This window comes from Staurois parvus, unplaced genomic scaffold (assembly GCF_062004578.1).
Source record: "Staurois parvus isolate SC_StPar_1 unplaced genomic scaffold, SC_StPar_1.0 ptg000133l, whole genome shotgun sequence".
Lineage (NCBI taxonomy): Eukaryota > Metazoa > Chordata > Amphibia > Anura > Ranidae > Staurois > Staurois parvus.
Genome location: NW_028317929.1, coordinates 15106731 through 15122442, shown reverse-complemented (window position 1 = coordinate 15122442; position 15712 = coordinate 15106731).

Below are 15712 nucleotides of genomic sequence, written 5' to 3'. Positions count from 1 at the left end.
ATTGTTATTGTTTGTTTAATTTTTGCGCTGTAATATTATTTTCATGTTTGGTGTTTTTTACCTTATGAACAGCGGCATTAATTGTTTGGATTATATAATAATTTTAATTTTATATACGTTTTTGGTTTTTATTACTGCCTGTGTCCCCATTAGGAAGATTCATCCTTCCCTATTTGTCCTGTACACTGTTGTCACCTAGAGTGAAAAAAAATTCCAAATTTTGGGTTGTCCCCAGGACAGTAATAGAGGGGACATCTTCAAATGGGGACATTTGTTCTGATGACCCTGCTGATAACCAGTGATTCCCTCACTTTGGAGAGATTTCTTCTTACTTTCTGTTTTGGCTATGAGACAAGAAGTGAAAAGAAATCTCCCCCAATGGGACACAGATGAAAAAAAAAACCTTACAGGTTATACCCTCCCTTACTCTATCCAAGATGAAAAAAAATAATGGTTTACCTACTTTAAATTTAAGCTGGAAATTTTTAATTAACGATTAAAACATATTTGAAATTACATGTTAAATCTATTTTTTATCTACTTTAAATCAAAGTAATTATAAAGTACATATTTATCAGTGTTGCAACATGTGATATAAAACGCACAAGTCCTGGCAGGAGCACATTAAGGAGAACTTAGCTTAGAGCAAGATATGACACTGTGAATTAATTTTTAGGTTCCTTTGCAGCTCTGTTGTAAAAGCAATTCCAACAGATTAACCGTTTCAAACACACCATAGAGTGCAATGCATTTTTTTGCCATCTGCCTGAGCACACATACAAACTGCAGGACATTTGATTATATCTGGGATGATCGCATGAACAAAGTGATGTGCGAGAAGTAAATTCAAAGATTACTGGTCACAATGATGGCGGGCTTAAATGAAAAATAAAACAGCATCTCTTTCCAAATCACAACTCTAAAAAATTCCTTTCATTCTTCAGAACTCGAAGCAACTTGCACGTGTTATCTTGTATGAATGATTCAAAGTATTCCTAAAGCCAAGATAAAAGTGTAATTTAGACTGTAGACTACACAGGTCTGCGACTAAAAAGCTGTTTGAATATTTTCATCTAATTTCTATGTATTTTGGTATGCTGAAAACAAATAAAATATTGAAAAAACTCCACAAAATGAAAAATTGTCTTCAAATTTATCAAATTTTTTTAATTTTTGGTTTTTTTTTATATTATGGGTTTTTAACCAAATTTAAAGTCCAAATTACTATTAATTAATTCACATAAGTGCATTTAAGATATAAAATGCCAAAAAAACCCTTAAAGGGGTTGTCCGAGTTATGTAAAAAAAAATATAGCACTGTAAATCTGATGGTCAGCAATATACTGTATACATAAGCTAAGCAAGTTTTAGGGAAAAAAAAATTCTATTTCCTCATTTCCCTAGTTCTCTTCTGGCCCTTTGTTGTTATTTGCAGGTAAACAATCTCTTCCCCTCCCCCCCTGCAAAGGGGGTGAATACAAGTGCTGTTCTGAGTGACATGTCTGACTACTGGGATACTCAGCAGCATGCTGTATGTGTAAGCCTCAGCCCTGAGTTTGTGCTTCTAATGGTAGAGGGGGTTAATCTTTCCTGAAGAATCTAGTGGGTGGGATACCAAATACCCTTTTTTTCTGTGTCTATGGGACAGTCGAGACCGACAAAATCACTGGACCAAGAAGAGTTGGCAGCCGAGGGTGCTAACAGTCGGTGAAAAAAATGTCCTCCGAGAAACTTTGGTACCTTCCCATAAAGTTCTTCTACCACCTCTCCACATAAAATTGGGATTGATGAAGCAATTCGTAAAATCACTTCCAAGAGATGGAGAATGCTTCAAATACTTGGTCACCAAGTTTCCAGGCCTGTCGGAGGTTAAATTGAAGGAAGATGTGTTCGTCGGACCAGACATTAGAAAGCTTATAGGTGATCAAGAGTTTGTCAATACCATGACGGATCCTCAAAAAGAAGGGTGGATTGCATATAAAGAAGTCGTACAGAAATTTTTAGGCAATAACAAAGATCCTCACTACAAAAAAGATCGTCGGACGAATGCTGAAAGCATTTCAAGCTTTAGGTTGCCTGATGAGTTTGAAAGTGCATTTCATCCAGTCCCACCTTGACTACTTTCCTGAAAATTTTGGAGCTGTGAGTGAGGAACAAGGTGAACGATTCCACCAAGACATTAAAGAGATGGAAAGGAGATACCAGGGAAAATGGAGCATTACAATGATGGCAAACTACTGTTGGATGCTTCAGAGAGACATTCCAGATGCTACTCACAAGCGTAAATGCACCAAGAAGAGCCTCACAGGGAAGAGGAATCGAGTTTAGTGTGTGTAGGTGAGCTCATTTCAGTTCAAAAAAGGATTTTCATGAAAACATTGTAATAAAACTTTAATTTTATAAATCTATTTCCATTTATTTTGAGGTATTGCCTTATTTAATATAGTTACCTAAATTGTCAGGAAACGGGATGTCCTCTGACAAAATGGAGGTCATTTTCGGATTCAGCGCACCAAAAAACATAAAGATTACGTGCAATAACCAAAACAGCAATTTTTTTGCAGACCTGTGTTATCAGTCCTTAGATGAGCTTGCTGCACTCAGGCTACTTTCACACTGATCCACCCACAAAAACACAGCAAAAACACATAGGTGTTCTCAGGCATTTTTGAGGCGCTTTTCAGGTGTTTTTCAGAATTTGTTTTCTATATCAAAAGAATAGGAAGAAGTGTTTTTGGGGATTTTTTTTTAACTGAACAAAAATGCTCCAAAGATGCTGCAAGCAGGAGTTTTTACACCGCAACGAAAGCGCAACACCCCAGTGTGAACACATACATAGACATACTTGGGAAGCATTTTTCTTGAGCTTTTCAGGTGCTTTTTTAATTCAAAAACTCCTCAGTGTGAAAGTAGCCTAAGTGTTAATTTTTCAGGCTTATTTCCCCATATATTTAACTGTTGATTCTGCCAGTAACATACTTCCTGTTCTAGGTTACAATGCTCCCTCACTGCATTGTCACCCTAGGACAGGAAGCGTCTTGGGACTACTGAACACCTCCCTATCACCATATCTCCATAACATAGTGGAGAGATGCTCAGTAGTTCACAGAACTGGGCAGGACTGATAACACCGCAGAGTGCATGGGAAGTCTTGAGCAAGATGAACAGGTATTTTTTGCACATAAAACACTTTCAATGGTATATTTAATAGACCAAAAGAGACCAAATAATTGAGGTTTGATGTCAGGATTGCTATACATTTTAAACACATTTGTTGCTTCCGAACGTTTTTGTGGATATGGCAGAAGCATAGCCTCTCCCTCCTCTCTGCCTGCTGTTTTGTTATGGCTGTATGGAGTTTCAATTAGAGAGAGACTGTCTACTAGCTTCAGCTGAGCTCTCTTTTTTGGAAAATCCATAATGCTTTATTAAACCAGTATCATGTGTGTACCTAGTATAAAACATTTGGCATTGACATGGGCATGCTGCAGGGTGAAAGTCATGGTTGCACGCATGGAGATGCACAGGTGTTCCATGCATGCCCATGCAGGCAGCCCCATTTATATCTATTGGGACAGAGTAGCTGCATGCACACAGCTGCTGCTCTCCATGTAGACAGTGTGCGTTTAGGGCCGTGCACCTTCACGGCTGTCATAATAGGAGCAGCGACTGTGTCCATGCAGCCGCTGCGTCTCATTTCGGCTACCTGCACAGAGGCTGACACCTGAGCAACCCCATGCGGGCAAACACGTCCCATGCTGTAGCACACCCATGTGAACGTGGCCTTAATCATTAATGTAAACATTTGTGCAAGAAAGAAAATTGCTCGATCCCCCCATTAACACAGTCAGTGCTAATGGTGGAATACCTTCTGCCGTGCTATTGTGTTCTTGTGCTCTGCTGGTGGGGAGCCTTCCCTCCTGGCAGAACACAATGAATACTTCTGGCGGCTATAGCCACCGGCAGTAATTGCTGGTTACACTGGTGTTGATCAAGGAATGGACTTCAATACAACCAGCCTGCCTATAGATGGATTTAACCACTTTCCTACCGGGCACTTATACCCCCTTCGTGCCCAGGCCAATTTTCAGGTTTCAGTGCTGTTGCATTTTAAATGACAATTGCGCGGTCATGCAACACTGTACCCATATGACATTTTTAAAAAAATGTTAACACACATAGAGCTTTCTTTTGGTGGTATTTAATCGCTGCTGGGTGTTTTATTTTTTGCGCTATAAACAAAACAAACAAAAAATTTGAAAAAAAAGTTTTTCTTTGTTTCTCTTATCAAATTTTGGAAACAGGTACTTTTTCTCCTTCACTGATGTGCATTGATGAGGCTGCACTGATAGGCAGCATTGATGGGCACTGATGAGGTGGCACGGATAGGCAGCACTGATGGGCACTGATAGGCAGCACTGATGAGGTGGCACTGGTGGGCATTGATGAGGACGCAATGATGATGCTGCACTGAGAGGCGGCACTGATGGGCAGCACTTACTGACAGCCCTGACTGGCAGCACTGACTGATGCCACTAACTGGAGGCACTGCTAGACACTGATAGGTGGCACTGATGGGAGCACTAATGGGTGGCACTTCTGGGTACTGATCGGAGGCACTTTTGGGTGACACTGCTGGCCACTGATGGGAGGCACTGCCGGACACTGGTAGGTGGCACTGTTGGCACAGGTAGGCGGCATTGCAGGGCACTGATCATCAGGGCACTGATCATCAGTGCCGATGTTCTCTGTGGCAGCTGCTGGTTATCGGCAGTACTTTCCTCACGCTGTGACATTGTATCCGTGATCATTGGACACAGGTGATCATGTGGTAAAAGGCTGTTGTGATTGGCCTTTTACCTCATCATGTGATCAGCTGTGTCCATAGGACACAGCGATCATGAAGATCACCGGGTGCGCACCCGTGACACCCTCCCAGAAATGGGTAACCGTGCTGTAGCCGTCATTCGGTTACAGCGCGGTTACTAAGTGGTTAATCTTGGCTGGTATCTGCTGAACTGACCAATCCATCTATGGTCGGCTTAAAGACACCAAAGCTTTTCCTCTTAGTAATTAAGTTTTGGTCCTAATTCTCCTCCTCCCATTCTCTAATCCTTTTTCCTATATTTAGGTTCGACTGTCATGTTGCTACTGAAAAAGTAATTTGTAATGTTCATTTATAGTTAATTACATACGAAGACTGTATTTAACAATCGTTATCCACTAATCAGGGCATGAAAGGCCACTTCTGTGCTAAAATCAATGTTTTACTTGGGTAGAAAATGAATAATAATAGGTCATGTCATTTAACACCTACATTCCTCTTAAATGTGAATGCAAACCGAGAACATATTTATGCTGGCTGTAAGCCAGGTGCTTAGGTTAATGAGTTATAAATACACACAACTGCTCTCTGAATGATTTCTATATTTAGCCTGTGCAAAGTACAGTATATGTATTTATCTGATTTATATTTACATCCCCATTTTCAGCCTGATCATGGGAGATTGGGAGGAGCACAGTCCCGGTTACTCTGTGTTATTAACCTACATACTGTACCTAGATTTATTCCAGCTTTTCAGATCTTGCCATATATAAAGAACTATATGTTAACACCACACAGCGCAAAAAATATATATAAATTCAATAAAAATCATATATGCATATAAAGAAGTCCAAAAGAAAGTCCCAAAATTATAAATGTGCTCCAATCACAAAAACAGTGCTCAAAGAAATCTTCAAAGTACTCACACCATCCGTGATTGACAATCTAATCCCCACTCACCAGATGGAGTGGACGCTTTGCTGGTATGGCTAAAGAGTCAAACAAGCTACAAAGATGGGGTGCATCCTCCCCAGATATGTCTGTACTTGATGTCCTCCAAAACGATCCCCACGTATAGATAGCAATGGAAGGAAACAAAAAACACACTATAGACTATTTATTAATTAAAATCATTGCTCATAATGCACTCACATGGTAAAATATATAATCACGCTTTTTTGTAAAAACCCTTCTGAGGCTCACAGCATATCTCATAATGGCAAATCAACTTCATATAGATCGCTCCTTAGGAAGTGAACTGGCAGCAGTTGAAAAAAATCAATCTCCCTTCAGGAAAGGCAGGAAATGGCTCAGGAGCGCTGCAAACCAGCGTGCGCTACACTCACCAGACATGACGTCACTACGCCTCCACCAGAACTGGAAATACATCAACACATTTCGCCCCTCTTCCAGGGCTTCTTTGGTTGTTGCTTTCAACATATAGGCCTCATGCACTCTTGAAATTTTTGCTATCTTTCCTAGACGCCTCTCCTGCTGACAGAAAAAGCGTTTTGCAGAAAAAGCGTTTGATTCTTGTGAACACATGTAATGCGCTTAGGTGCATTTAGGCAGGTCAAGCGATTAGGAACGTTTACACACATTTATAGACGTCAAGCCTCTAAATGCCTCTGCTTCTAAACTTTTGTGTATGCATGGCCACAAAGGTTAACATCCAGGGGCGTTTAGTGGCAGAAAAATAAACGCCAGATGCCCTTAAGAGCAGCGTCAAAAACGTTCATTGTGCATGAGACCTAAAACATATTGTGCCTTTTTGTATAGTAAGCTTACATTTTTGTTTTCTACTATGGCTCCTTTAGATGATTTCGATATGACACTTTTAAACTTACTTTTTAAAATAAATACATTCCGGTTTAGTTATACTATATAGATAGAAGAATTAGACATAATATATAATTTTAAAGTGAATAAGTGGCCACACTACAGACCAGCCTTTCTTAACATTTTCAACACAGAGGAACCCTTGAAATAACTTTCCAGTCTCAGGGAACCCCTGCTAAAAATGACTATATCTACAACTCATGATACATTAGTGTGATGATCAGTGGGAAGAATGCTCCTTACACATGTGGTCATTGGGAAGACTTATCCCCTTGTAGATAGCTAAAAAGATCAGTGGCGTTAGTGGGAACTTATCTGAGAGGCAGAAATTGCTCATTGCTCACGGAACCCCTGGTAACCTCTGGAGGAACCCTACTTGAGAAAACTTGCTATGCATATTCAAGTATCTACTGTTAACCAGAAGTAAGTGGGCTTTTAAACAGGACACTGACCTCTATAGCTGCAGGCAGTGTGGAGAAAAGCATCCACAAATTTCACAGCAGAAGCACTGAGTTCCTTGCTGTCGGTTTTCCCAGCAGCTCAGCTCTCCCTGCTTCCCAATACCAGGTCACCTACAAATCACCTACAAAAGTAGCCTGCTATAGATAAAATGCACTGCAGCAGTGGCCAAAGTGTCAGAGCTAATGGATAACCTTCACATGTGTTACATAATTTAATGGTAGTATTGAATGAGGGTAAACTTGCCCTAGAATCTTCCAGACCTCCACTGAAAACATAAATATATCAAACTCCTATTAATTTACAGACATGGCCTCTTTAATCTTATTTTCCTAACAAGAACCCACCCCTAAAGCTAAACTTTACCTGTACCCAGGGGCAGACTGACCATTTGGAAACTCGGGCACTGCCCGAGGGCCCGGGGTCAGTAGGGGGCCCCATGAGATGCCCGTGGTACCTTTTTCATAGGCTTTTTTTAGTTTGGGCAAGGACACAGGGGCCCCATGATCCCCTATTGCCCGGGGGCCCCATGAGTTGTCAGTCCGCCCCTGCCTGTACTTACACCTAATCTAATATTTAGCCCAACCTATCAACATGCACATAGCAATTTGAGGCTTCCTGATAACTCCTTAGTCAAGCATTTCAACTGCAGCTTAGTTATGTGTGATCTGTGTAAAGTGTTTTCCTGACTATTCCTCCTAGGTTGTAAGCTCTAACGAGCAGGGTCCTCTGTTTCCTCTTGTACCAAATTGTATTGTAACTGTAAGGTCTACCTTCATTTTGTAAAGTGCTGTGCAAACTGTTGGCGCTATATAAATCCTGTATAATCATAATAATAATATTCCATGACAGTATTCTAATGGTTGACTCTGCCCTACCCTCTAGTTTCTAGTTCATTCTCATTTGTATGCTGTCATGAAAACTGAAAAAATATTGACCGTTGACAAATATTTGCTATAATTTTGCTTTCCTGATCTATCTCTTTGGCAGAATAGGATCCCTCCCAAGTTGTAGAGGAGTAATATCTATGGAGCCTGTTAACTGGAAACCAGGAAACATTTATAACAGCATGGTCGTATAGAGTTGAGGATGAGGTGAAGTCAGCAATTAGTACAGTTTGCTTTATTTTATTTGTGGAATGCTTTATTTTTTCATTACATTTTAATATTCAAGGTCTAAATTATTTTTGCTCAAATGTAAACTTTAAATTTAGATAGAAACATAATATTTAACCACTTGCCTACCAGGCACTTATACCCCCTTATTTACCAGGCCAATTTTCAGCTTTCAGCGCTGCCGCACTTTGATTGACAATTGCGCGGTCATGCAACATTGTACCCATATGAAATTTTGCTCATTTTTTTCTCACAATTAGAGCTTTCTTTTGGTGGTATTTAATCGCCACTGGGCGCTTTACTTTTTGTGCTATAAATAAAAAAGGTGCAAAAAATTTGAAAAAAAAAAAAAAGTTTCTTTGTTTCTATTATAAAATTTTCCAAACAGGTAATTTTTCTCCTTCACTGATGTGCGTTGATGAGGCAGCACTGATGGGCACTGATAGGCGGCACTGATGGGCACTGATAGGCAGCACTAAAGGGCACTGATAGGCAGTACTAATGAGGTGGCACGGATAGGCGGCACTGATAGACAGCACTAATGAGGTGTCACGGATAGGCGGCACTAATATGCAGCACTGATAGGCGGCACTGATAGGTGACACTGATGATGGGTACTGATAGACGGCACTGACTGGCATCACTGCTGGGCACTGACTGGCGGCACTGACTGGCACAACCGCTGGGCACTGACTGGTGGCACTGACTGGCAGCACTGCTGGGCTGCACTGGTGGGTGGCACTGGTGGGCAGCATAGGTGGGTGGGCACAGGTGGGTGGCACTGGTGGGCGGGCACAGGTGGGTGGCACTGCTTGGCACAGGTAGGTGGCACTTCTGGACACAGGTGTGTGACACTGCAGAGTGGCACAGGTGGATGCACTGCTGGGCACAGGTGGGTGCACTGCTGGGCACAGGTGGGTGATCTGCTGGGCACAGGTGGGCGGAGCTAGTGGGCGCACTGCTGAGCACAGGTGAGCAGAACTTGCGGGTGTCACTGCTGGGCACCGATCATCAGGGCACTGATCATCAGTGCCCTGATGATCGGTGCCGATCCCCGCTCTGACAACTGCCGGTTCTCGGCAGTACTTTCCTCACAATCTGACAGCGTGAGGAAAGTGCAGCCGAGAACCGGCACTTGCATTTCCCTCTGATCAGCGTTTCATTGGACACCGCTGATCAGGTGGTAAAAGGCCGCTGTGATTGGCCTTTTACCACATCACATGATCAGCTGTGTCCGTAGGACACAGCGATCATGGAGATCGCCGGGTGCGCGCCCCCTGGGGCGCGCAGGAGAGCGCGTTCTGGTGGGACGTCATATGACGTCCACTCAGAACTGGCCGGCCGCAGTGCAGCCGTCATTCGGCTATCTGCGGTCGGCTACTAGTTAAACATGTTCCTGAAAGAGGGGTGGGTGTAGATTAGAATTTACCTTTCCCTAGTTGCTTGGAAGATTTATAATGACATGGTCCTATGGGGTTGAGGTTGGGGCAGGGTGAACAGTTAGTATACTGCTATGGAGATAGGAATATTATGGTTAGTATTTGTCAAGAATTTTCTGTTATCTTACAGTGTAAGAAATTCTAATTCTTTACGTATTACATCAAACACTACCACAGAAATGTACAGTGCTTTGAAAAAGTATTCATACCCCTTGACATTTTCCACATTTTGTCACGTTACAACCAAAAAATGTAAATGTATTTTATTGGGATTTTATGTGATAGACCAACACAAAGTGGCACATAATTGTGAAGTGGAAGGAAAATGATAAATGGTTTTCAAAATACCCGATACCCCTAACTAAAATCTAGTGGAACCAATTGCCTTCAGAAGTCACCTAATTAATAAATAGAGTCCACTTGTGTGCAATTTAATCTCAGTATAAATACAGCTGTTCTGTGAGGCCCTCAAACGTTTGTTGGAGAATATCAGTGAATATCATGAAGGCCAAGGAACACACCAGACAAGTCAGGGATAAAGTTGTGGAGAAGTTTAAAGCAGGGTTAGGGTATAAAATAATATCCCAAGCTTTCAACATCTCACGGAGCACTGTTCAATCCATCATCTGAAAATGGAAAGAGTATGGCACAACTGCAAACCTACCAAGACATGGCCATCCACCTAAGCTGAAAGGCCGAGCAAGGAGAGCATTAATCAGAGAAGCAAACAAGAGGCCCATGGAAACCCTGGAAGAGCTGCAGAGATCCACAGCTCAGGTGAGAGAATCTGTCCACAGGATAACTCTTAGTTGTGCACTCCACAAATGTGGCCTTTATGGAAGAGTTGCAAGAAGAAAGCCATTGTTGAAAGAAAGCCATAAGAAGTCCCATTTGCAGTTTGCGAGAAGCCATGTGGGGGACACAGCAAACGTGGAAGAAGGTGCTCTGGGTAGACCAAACTTTAACCTCTTGGCCTAAAAGCAAAACGCTATGTGTGGTGAAAACTAACACTGCACATCACCCTGAACACACCATCCCGACCGTGAAACATGATGGTGGCAGCATCATGTTGTGAGGATGCTTTTCTTCAGCAGGGACAGGGAAGCTGGTCAGAGTTGATGGGAAGATGGATGGAGCCAAATACAGGGCAATCTTAGAATAAAACCTGTTAGAGTCTGCAAAACACTTGAGACTGGGGAGGAGGTTCACCTTTCAGCAGGACAACGACCCTAAACATACAGCCAGAGCTGCAATGGAATGGTTTAGATCAAAGCATATTCATGTGTTAGAATGGCCCAGTCAAAGTCCAGACCTAAATTCAATTGAGAATCTGTGGCAAGACTTGAAAATTGCTGTTCACAGACGCTCTCCATCCAATCTGACAGAGCTGAGCTATTTTGCAAAGCAGAATGGGCAAAAATGTCACTCTCTAGATGTGCAAAGCTGGTAGAGACATATCCAAAAAGACTTGCAGCTGTAATTGCAGCGAAAGGTGATTCTACAAAGTATTGACTGAGGGGGCTGAATACAAATGTACGCCACACTTTTCACATATTTATTTGTAAAAAAATTTTGAAAACCATTTATCATTTTCCTTCCACTTCACAATTATGTGCCACTTTGTGTTGGTCTATCACAGAAAATCCCAATAAAATAGATTTCCATTTTTAGTTGTAACATGACAAATTGTGGAAAATGAAATGTATGAATACTTTTGTATTAAATGTATGAATACTTTTTCAAGGCACTGTACAGTTTTATTCTACCCTTACATCTTTATTGGGAATATATTTAAATACTGTGGGGGCCATTTATCAAACAAACTAGCAACAAAACTACTACAAGCTGCCTCTCGTTTAGCAAAGTGTATGAGACAATTTTACTGTGTATTTGCGACTCCTACACTTACAGACCTGTGCAAAAGATTTTCAAAGTTAGACAAAATTAGCAATTAAGATGAGAGAATTTTACACTATGCAAACCCACATTTTAGAAGTTGTCTGGGCCAGTTTTTACAATATTCTGTCCCAGATGAATGAATTTAAGATTCAAGCTGTAACCTTGTAGCAAATCTGTTGCACAATCTGTCTTGCTGCCCATTTAGCAATGCCTTGTTGTGCAAAATAGTAGATAAATGTCCTCCTCTGTTCCCATTTGAATTTTTAAAATAAAATGCTATTTACAAAATATATAATTCTGTATAAAAATAAAGTACACCTTGTTTGTAATGCACAGACACAGAATAATATAGTAAAATAAAATAAACCTTTTTTTATAGTGCACTGACAGTAAATAATCTCAATATGCATCAATAAAAACACAAAATAAAAAGAGTGTGCTAAAGGTGTAATAAATACTACAGATGGAAATGCTGCCAGCACTGAATATAGGATACATTATAAATTAGCAAAAATGAATACAAAAGTGCAGCACTTTTCCCAAAAGGTGATATTAAAGTGGTACTTAAGGCTCAAGGGTTTTTACCTTCATGCATTCTATGCATAAAGGTGAAAAACCTTCTGTGTGCAGCAGCATCCCTAGCCCCCCCTAATACTTACCTAAGACTCCTCTCGATCCAGCAATGTGAATTGAAGCCTTGGCTATCTCGGGACTCCCTCTTCTCATTGGCTGAGACAGAAGCGGGAGCCATTGGCTCCTACTACTGTCAATCACAGCCAGTGAGTTAATGAGAAGAGAGAGGGGGCAGGGCTGAGCCACGGCTCCATGTGTGAATGGATACACAGAGCAGTGGGTGCCCGCATAGCAAGCTGCTTGCTGTGGGGGCACCAGATAGGAGGTAGGGGCTAGGAGAGCCTGAGGGGGACCCGAGAAGTGGAGGATCCGGGCTGCTCTTTGTTATTTTTTTCTTTAAAAAAATAAACCTTTATAATCACTTTAAACAATACATAAATAGAATGAAATGTGGTTATTTGAAAATGAAAAGTGCTTCTCTTACTCAATTTCAATACATAGCAGGCTTATAATTAACCATATGTGTTTCATCAGCTAGGGGCCCCTGAAGAAGTCAAATCTGACAAAATGTGTAGAGTGGAGTCGGAAGCCGTGATGTCACTGCTCATGCGTGCTTTGATACCAGGGATACTGTGAGTTGTGGTTTTCTCTGTAGAACGCTGTATGTTACACTTTTGAAAACTTTTTTGCTCTTTTTTTATGCTTTTACATATTGAGATGGAGTTGGAAAGAAAAGCCAGAATATAAGCGGTGGAATGTCATCACTCCATTTGTTATACCAAGCCACAGTTTGACTTGTCTTGTCAGTCACATTCCCTTTGGTAAACCTCATAGTCTGGCATGGTGAGTAGGCATAGTGAATAGGGTTAATTGTAAGCCTGCTGTGGGATGACATGGAGTATGACAAGCACTTGTCTGTTACATACCATTATGGACTGTAGTTTCATATAACCATATTTTATTTTATTAATATATTGTTTAATATCACTTTTTGGGAAAAGCACTGCACTTTTGTATTTATTTTTTGCTAATTTCCATATGCATGCTGATTAATTTGTGTATTACTTTGTCCCAGCAAAAGAGTACCGGACAGTAATCTTGAAGAAGTCCTCGGCCTGATAGCACCCTGTATACTAAGCTGCTTGGCACCCTATGTGACTGCACTGTCAAACCAGGTCTATGCACACTGCTGTGATGGTGTCACACTCCTGTGATGGGGGGTGACACCACCCGTAGGATTACTGAGGCATCAGCTGTCCCTCATCTACACTAAAGCAGGCAATAGAAGCTAATCATGCAATGGGAATAGAGATCCCTCAGATTAGGTAAGTATACACCTTTTATTACAGGGTAGTTAATATAGGACTTAGGATGGGGGTGGGGGCAAGTTTAAGATCAGATAGGTTTAGACTGGACTGTAATAACGCAGAGAGCAGTGTTGATGTCATTATTTTTCCAAAGTGTATTGTCAATGCAGAAAGTTGTGAGGACGCACACCCTGGGCTCAGTAGAAGTAGGTTGAAATATGTTCCTCTATTGACACAGAGACTGGTACTGGACCACAGTGAGTGGTCAGCTTTTTACCTCTTATTTCAGAATAAGTGCTGGAATACTTGTGTAGGTCACACTCTTGTAGCACCCCTCAGATATGTTGGACCACAAGCTATGCCAAAGTTACGGCAAACAGCCTTAAAGCGGAACTCCACCCAAAAGGGGAAGTTCCTCTTTAAAGATTGGTCCCCCGCTCCCCATTAAGGATTTATGGCCTTTGAGGAGTGTGGGGGGGGGGGAACAGGTACCCGACTTTGACAGGTACACGCTCCCACTTCCGCTGCGATCACCTAGGTGATCAGAAACGGAAGTTGTCTTCCTACCCTCCCTCCCCGAAGTCTTGTGGGACACATGACAGGTCCTAGAAGATGATGGGGCCATTCAGGAAGCGCAGCGCTACTCACACATGCGCAGTGGGTACCCGGCTGTGAAGCCGTAAGCTAGCACAGCCGGGTGCCCACACTGAAGATGCCGGCCTCCTGGAATACAGGACGGCCAGTGAAACGGGCTGCGGCGGGGGCAACGCGGGACCGAGGGACAGGTAAGTGGCTGTTTTTTAAAAGTCAGCAGCTACAGTTTTTGTAGCTGCTGACTTATTCTTTTACAGAATGAGTGGAACGCCGCTTTAATTATAGCATGCTTGCCGAAACAAGTAAGTAAACCAGATGTGCTAATGAAAGCTATGTTTTAGCAAGGACATATGTCAGGTGTGCGCCTCTCTTTCTTGGACTAGTATGGCTTGTTTGGGATCAGCACCTAGGGCTGCAGCACCTACCTCTACACCTGCCATTTGCTTGGCTTCAGGTGGTGCGTGTTTTTTGGGACTGCCAATAGAGCATCTGTGGAAAGAGCTGAAAAAACAAGTCTTATCCGTGGAGGCCCCACCGTGCAACTTACAGGACTTTAAGAATCTGCTACTGACAGCTCAGTGCCAGATACCACAGCATACCTTCAGAGGTCTAGTGGCATCCATGGCTGGAACGTTCAGGGCTGTTTTGGGGGCAAAAGGGGGACCTACATAATACAGGTATTAGGTGGCTGGTCATAAAGTTATGGCTGATTGGTGTATGCCTCACAGACACTCAAGTCAGGACACACATTGTTAATCTGATTTAAATGCACCATGTATAATATAATATGACCACACAATTTTTGTACAATTTTAGATTTATCAAAACTGAAATGTAATATGAGGTTCTACCTAAACTATCCAATTATTTTTTATCTGTCAAGCAGACCCTTGCACTGCATATTTGTTGGTAGATCTAAAGGACATTGTACAATCAGGTTGTAATGTGTATGGTGAACCTTAGCCCACCACAACAAGCCATCTGAGTTAGACAGTTATAGCAGCAGAGAAGCCCAGACTGTGTGTGCTGTATGTCCTTATCCCAGCAAATCATGTACAACCATGAACAAAATATGTAGTCATGGTTTTTGTGTGGACATATAGAAGAGAAACTGAGTACTATAAAAATAAATGTATTATGTACCATTACAAATCTATTACACAACATTAAAAATGACTCTCCACACAGGGGTTCGCAGTCTGAAAAGCTTCCAATTACAATTCACATGTGGACTTGGTGCGGTTTGGGAATCCTTCTTCAGGAGCACATGTGACTTGAATAGAATAATATCAATTAGTAGGGTAGACGGGGTGGGTTGTGTGAACTGAGTTCATTTCTAAGACACTTATCAAGAGCCCCCTCTTTGGAATATACTGTATGTGCCTTGCCTACCATGCTGTCTTTATGGTGACTTACCTACATTGGGTCTGGATGGTCCCTCATTGGGAAGTGGGTCCTTCTGTTTTAAGATTATGTATACAAGACCATTGGCTGTTTACTGAATGTACCTGAATTTCCCACCTGAGAGACTGTGGCCCCACCTTAGTTTACTCATTTGCACCTGTATAGGCAATATACACATGCTATGAATTCCAGTCTACCCTACTGATTGATTTTGCTCTATTAAAGATTAGGAGTGGGCTCCAGTGTACGGATTCTGTC